Below are 6,611 nucleotides of genomic sequence, written 5' to 3'. Positions count from 1 at the left end.
ACTGGGGAATACCTCCAGCATGCTTCCCCCCATCTGTTTATGAACAGGAAGGAGGGTATGTTCGGTTCCCAGGGCGATTGCAATAAGGCACCACAAACTGAGTAGCTTAAAGAGTGCTGTTAACTGCCTCTCCGTTTCCAAGCCCAAGATCAAGGTGCTGATAGCCCCCTGAGGCCAAGCAAGAGGAAAGTCCATTCCCACCTTTGCCCCCAGTTCCCGGTATTGAGGGGACATTTGACATTCCTGGCTCGGAGGTATCCACCCCCCACCCCACCACCTTCATCTTCTTCTGACATGCTCCTTGTGTGTCTCTGCCCAAATGTCTCCTTCTTATAAGTACAGCAGGGGCTGGGAATGTGGCTCAGTGGTAGAGCGCTCGCCTTGCACGCATGAAGCCCTGGGTGTGATTCCTCAGTGCCACATAAACAGAGAAGGCCGGAAGTGACGCCGTGGCTCAAGTGGCAGAGTGCTAGCCTTGAGCAAAAAAGAAGCCAGGGACAGTGCTCAGGCCCTGAGTTCAAGCCCCAGGACTGGCCAAAAAATAATAATAACTTATAAGCACAGCAGTCAGATTAGATAAAGGAGCTCCCTAATGACCTCACTGGGATACCAATGACTCCATTTCCAAATCATGTCACCTTCTGGGGTTCCAAGGGCTAGGATTTTAACAGCGGAATCGAGGACACAATTCAACCAATAAGAATAATTAATAATAATAATAACAACCACAAAATAACAATAAGGAGGAGTTGGGTCAGAACCAGAGCCAGGTGCGAGAGCTGGGTGAGAAGGCCGTTGGGACTGGGGGTGGGCGATGGCGGAGGAGGGCCAGCGACTCTGGTTATACTTCTTCCCCTGTATGCCAGTTAGCATGAGAACCACAGGACTGTTTCGAATGCCCTTTTCATCCTGAAAACGATGTACAAATTGACCAACTGACCTGTGCCAAGAAAACCAAAACAGACCCCAAGCTCCCAAGCTGAAAGCATTCCGCTAGAACAGGGCAGCCTTGCCCCACTACCCACGAGAGAACCCAGGAAGACGCTCGAGCCCTCGGGAGAACCGTTTCCTGCTGCAAAGGCAAGGCGAGACCCAGACTGAGCTGCGATCCTAGCAGCTACCATGCTCCTCGCAGGGGCTGGATGCCCATTCCGAGCCCCTCGATGAATCCATTAGAACGGACGGAGTCAAGATCATACGGTAGAGTCTGGGGATATGGCCTAGTAGCATGAGTGCTCGCCTCATATACATGAGGCCCTGGGTTCGATTCCCCAGCACCACATATACAGAAAATGGCCACAAGTGGCGCTGTGGCTCAAGTGGCAGAGTGCTAGCCTTGAGCAAAAAAGAAGCCAGGGACAGTGCTCAGGCCCTGAGTTCAAGCCCCAGGACTGGCCAAAAAAAAAAAAAAAAGATCATACGGTAGAGGAGAGGCAGGGTTTCTTGTGGTTGGAGAAGGAAGCTGCGCTAAGGAAGTCAGACAGGCTGAAATCATCCCTGGTCTTGGGTTCAAATGAAAGCAATCCGTAACACAGTACATTTGAGACAGACTAAGATGCAGGCAGATGCAGACAGACAGACGTGTGTGTGCCTAATTAACCACTTCTACAACCCAGTCCAGATACTGGCCTCCAAATATCCTCCTAAATACCTTCACTAAATAAGACAAATCTGGACTCCTTGGACAAATGACGGGCTCTGGGCGAAAGCTGGGCTAGCAAAAGATCAGCCTCGCATCTCCTGTGCCAGAAAATAAGGAAGCACGCAGATGATAAATCAGTGAGAGGAAGACTGTGAAAGAGCACGCTTGGGGGAGATGCCGTGTCTCGCGCTTACGTATCTGAGCGTGACTTTTTGAAGTACTAGCATTCGATTGTGAGCAATAAATACCTACGTGTCTAGCATGACATTAACAAGCAAACGAATTAAACAATTGGGGGAAGGAGACAGCTCTTCCTCACAGAATTCTAATAAATGCACGCAGAAGATAAAGTGGGAAACAGACGATCACCATGTGACAAGCCTCACAGTAATTATTGTTACGGATAAGGTGATCCGACGAAGGCAAACAGCAGTGAGTAAAAGCTCGAGAAACAAATCAAGATGGTTGAATCACAGAGAGAGAGAGAGAGAGAGAGAGAGATTGCCATATGCACACTATGCACACGTGTGTGCCTGAGCTTTGGGGTATGTGTGAATACAATGACTCCTTTTACTCCAAGACCCACCACCGTGAGACTCTGTACACTCAGCAACCTCGCATGATGGGGAGTTCTCCCGGTGATGTTGGAAAAGGACGCATCCTCCCGGCGGTGGTCTGGGGTCTCTCGTGGGATGCCCGCAGGTGACTTTCTTGGAGAGGTGATGGACAAGGGCAGGTTGCTCAAGGGGGTCGCCCTGCCCGCCGCACACACAGAGACGCACCGGAACTGGACGTGCGTCCTCCGCTGTTGGTGGACTCTGCGCACAGGAAGCCAGCTGTGGCTAGGCCCGTGCTGTCCTACCTGCTCCCTTCTTCTTTCCCTCGGAGACATTTTCCGTTTTTGTTTGCGCTACATTTTTGCTACACAACAGACCTAAAGTGTTCCTTCCCTTGCAAACAACCAAATGACTCCTCTCCAAGCACCTAGTCCCCGGGGCCTGTGAGGGAAAGGCTCTGCTCCCAGGGGATCTGGACCTCAGAACTTAGCCAATGGAATGTTCCGGAGAGCTGAACCACAGCACCTGAGCCTCAGTCTCACCTGAAGTTTCTGGAAATAAAAATAAAATGTCTTCCATGTCTTCTTAAGCTGCCAGTGAGTGCAACAGACTCTTCGTTTCTCACGCATGCTCTCTGTGCGCTTTTGTGTTTGACACTTGATTTTTTCCATTTTTTTTTCTTTAAAAGGACTGAAAGCACAACAAAAATGTCATAACCAAGAAAGGAAAAGATGCCTCCAGACGCTAACGCAATTGCACGTGCAAGGGCCGTGTTGGGAAAGCCAGTAAATCACAAGGACTAGGAACGATGGTGAAGTCCGTGTCCCCCAGCCCACGCTCCGCCGACGGGGGCATTTGGGGCGGTGTGACAAGGCTAGGGCAGGGCTCGAAAACTGGCCCAGGGTGATGGAGAAGACCGTTTGCGTGCTTATTCCAGCTCTCAGTTGTCTCTTCTGTGAGATGCTGATAAGAATACCTTCACCAAACCAAGGAGCCGGTGCAATCATAAAATTGTACGGAGTCGATACAATAGCAAGCGTGGGTGGGAATTACATCCTAAGAAATCACTCCGAGCCGGCACGGGCTGAACAGAAACCCCCAGAGAGGAGGGCACAGAGTCTTCTGCAAGGAGTCAGCCCAGCACTGACCAGCTGGGGGAAGACCACACAAAAGAAGTGGAGGAAATAATGCTTGCTACTCTCCCCCCACGGGCCCCAGACCGGAGCCCTGCTCTGGCGTCACTATTTCCAGTCCCTGCCTCCTTCAACAAAGCTCCAAAGTGTCTATGACGGCGCGGTGTGGTGGCCCCCACCTGTAATCTCAGTAAGTGGGAGACAGAGATGGGGAGGATCACGGTTCCAGACGAGTCCGGGTGAAACCTGAGATGCCAGCCCCTGGTCACGGCACACCTATGATCGCAGCTACATGGAAAGTCGGAGGCAAAAAACAGGAGACCTTAGCTGAAAAATGAGAAAAGCAAAAAAAAAAAGAAAAAAGCCCGGGAACATGGCTCCAGGACTAAAGCACCTGCTTAGCCAGAGCCAGGCCCTGAGTTCAAATCCCAGGACTGCCAAACAGGAATGTTTGTAATAACAAAAGTACGCATCACCTAGCAAGGTAAAATCCCAATGCGGCTGGCTGAAGTTATGTCTGGGATCTTGTGGTTGTGAAAGGGAGCTCCAGCGAGGAAGGGCGCTGGCCCATCTTGGTAGAACCGAGAGTTGGTTAACGTTTGAGCTGGACACTGGTGGCTCCCACCTGTAATCCTAGCTCTTCAGGAGGCTGAGATCTCAGAGCCTCTTATCTCCAATCAACCAGCAAAAAGTCAAAAGTGGACCTGTGGCTCCAGGGGTAGAGTGCCAGCCTTGAGCAAAAAAGCTAAGCAAGACCACATGGTCCTAAGTTCAAACCCCAGTACCGGCCCCAAGAAAAAAAAAATACAATATCTAACTACTGAGAACATCTTGTGCGTTCACACAATGGTGGCCATTTGTGACTATCTTGAGCACTTGTACACATTTACATTTTCACCTTCTATCTACCTGAGGACAATTTTAAATATAACCGCGGTGCCGCGCTGCCGGAACAGGGCGTTTCTGCTTCCCACAGAAGCGAAATCCTGACGCTGCCTTTGCTTTGCCCTCATTTTCTTTCATGGTGGGTTGGGTTTGTTTGTTTTGAGTTGTCCAGTGAAGGGTCATTTTCACATGTCCATTTATGTATACAGTGCACTTAAAAATATGGACGGCTTCATGAATTTGTCTATCATCCTGGCGCAAGGGCCACGCTAATCACCTCTGCATCGTTCCAACTTTAATTTATGCTGCCAAAGTACTAAACACAGCATCTTAATCGGTCACCCCTTCCTCTCCTCCCCTCCCCCCCCCCCCCAGTCTCAAGGAGTTGCTTTGTTCCATTTTCACACCCAGGGGAAGTCTATCCTGACTCTAGTCACCTCCCATGCCACTCTCCATGAGCCTGCCCCTCCTGCTGCCCCTCCAGACCTGTCTCAACTTCCTAATGTTTTTTTTTTTGTTCACTGCATGCTCATTGTTCCAACCAGAAAATGAAAAAAAAAAAAGAGCTCTCAGCAAGCAAGCAGAAGGAAGGAAATAAAGCCCAGAAACTAATAAGATTGAAACCAGGAAAACCACATAAAAAGTCATGAAATGAAAGGTTAGGTCTTTGATGGTGGTTGTTTCCGTGCTGGGAATCGAACCCATGACCTCATGCATGCCAGGTAAATGCTCTACTACTGAGCTACACCTCCCAGACAAAAAGCTGGCTCTTTATTAAAAATAATAATAATTGGGAGGGGGAAAAGTGGGAGAAAAATGAGGGTGGAGGTAACGAGTTTGATAGGAAGTGTACTCACTGCCTTACGTATGAACCAGTAACCCCTCTGTACATCAATTTGACAAATAAATAAACCATTGATAATAATAAGGTTTATAAACCCTAGCAACACTGAAAAGGTCTTAAAAAAAGGACATAACATACAAATCTCCAATATCAGGATCAAAAAGACAGGCACCACCGTGCAGATCTATCAAGAAGCATAGCAAACAAGTGACATACAACTTTATGATCATAAATGTGATCATTTAGAAACAGAACCACTCCTTGAAAATTACAAACGACGACAACTCAACCGAAACAGAAGACACAATTTGAATACATCTATGTCAAATTACATCAGAATAATACTTCACCGTGTTGTAACCCAATCAGTGAGAAAACAAAGGATGCCACAATTAATAAGCCAAATTATAGGAGTCTTTACTGCAAAGGTCAGCGACCGCACGAGGGCATAGACTTCCCAAACCACGCAGCCCGAGACAGCTCAGAGTCTTTTAAACCACATTCTTTTTGGCAAACAGGGTATAGGTTTTCGTTTTTCTGGTTTTTTGCAAAGCCACTACAGAAGCAAAACTGAGCATTATCAGTAAATTTCGACTTACTTCCCGAATGCTGGGCAGCTGGAATATTTGGGGGGTATTTTTTCTTTTTCTTTTTCTTTTTTTGCAGAACCTGCTGAGCAAAGAACTTTTCTGGGGTCAGGGCCCTTTTTCCTTGGGGGACAAAATGGCATCACTTTTGTCAGGCTCTTGGCTGGAGGACATAATCTACTTTCTAGATTGCTAGAAAGGTCCCTCCTCAAGGCCCTGCAGAGCCGTCGGGTCAGGTGTGGGATCTGAACCCGCGCCCCGTAGCACGGGCCGTGACTTGCTCGCAGCCTGGGCCACGCGCTCTGTCCTCGGGGACAAGTGGCTCATCACCCAGAGACTTCAGTTTCACCGATAAGACTTGATTGGTGGAGGGTACAGTCTGGGTATGACAAATCCAAACCCAGCTACAGGCCAGATTCCTGGAGCCTTCTACAAAATGCCGTCACTTGGCGGTCTCCTTAGGCTCCACGAGCCAGAACTCTGGGGGCCGAGAATTCTTCTTTAACAGATGTCTTCAACCAGCTATCGAATTCACATATACTCACTGGGTTCGTGAGTGTGTGTGCGTGTGCGTGTGCTGGTCCTAAGGCGTGAACTCAGGGACTGGATGCTGTCCCTGAGCGCTTGTGCTCAAGGTTGGTACGCTACCCTTTGAGCCACTTGAGCCCCAGCTCCACTTCTGGCTTTTTGATGGTTAATTGGAGATCAGAGTCTCATCGATTTTCCGGCCCAGGCTGGCTTTGAACCATGATCTCAGATCTCAGCCTTCTGAGTGGCTGGGATTATAGGTGTGAGCCACTGAGCTTAGTTAGACTCTTTTCTTTTTTTTTTTTTTTTTTTTGAGAACCAGCATCTTAGGAATTTTTTGAACGATGAGCTCAGCCTTGCCAAAGAGGCAACAGTGGTTAACACTGTCCTCACCTCATTCAGCAAATATCCCCTTCAGTCAGTCAACAAACCGCA

At 48.7% G+C, this 6,611-nt stretch overlaps 1 non-coding gene across 1 annotated transcript; it reads right to left on the bottom strand.

The window, feature by feature from the left end:
- Nucleotides 1-4,433: 4,433 nt before the first annotated feature.
- Nucleotides 4,434-4,544, bottom strand: LOC125347403. Its single transcript, XR_007210191.1, has one exon. It is a non-coding gene; the product is annotated as a U6 spliceosomal RNA (small nuclear RNA).
- Nucleotides 4,545-6,611: the final 2,067 nt, after the last annotated feature.

This window comes from Perognathus longimembris, chromosome 2 (genome assembly GCF_023159225.1).
Source record: "Perognathus longimembris pacificus isolate PPM17 chromosome 2, ASM2315922v1, whole genome shotgun sequence".
Classification (NCBI taxonomy): Eukaryota; Metazoa; Chordata; class Mammalia; order Rodentia; family Heteromyidae; genus Perognathus; species Perognathus longimembris.
The sequence above is the reverse complement of the archived record's forward strand: the minus strand, read 5'-3'. Positions and strand labels throughout refer to the sequence as shown.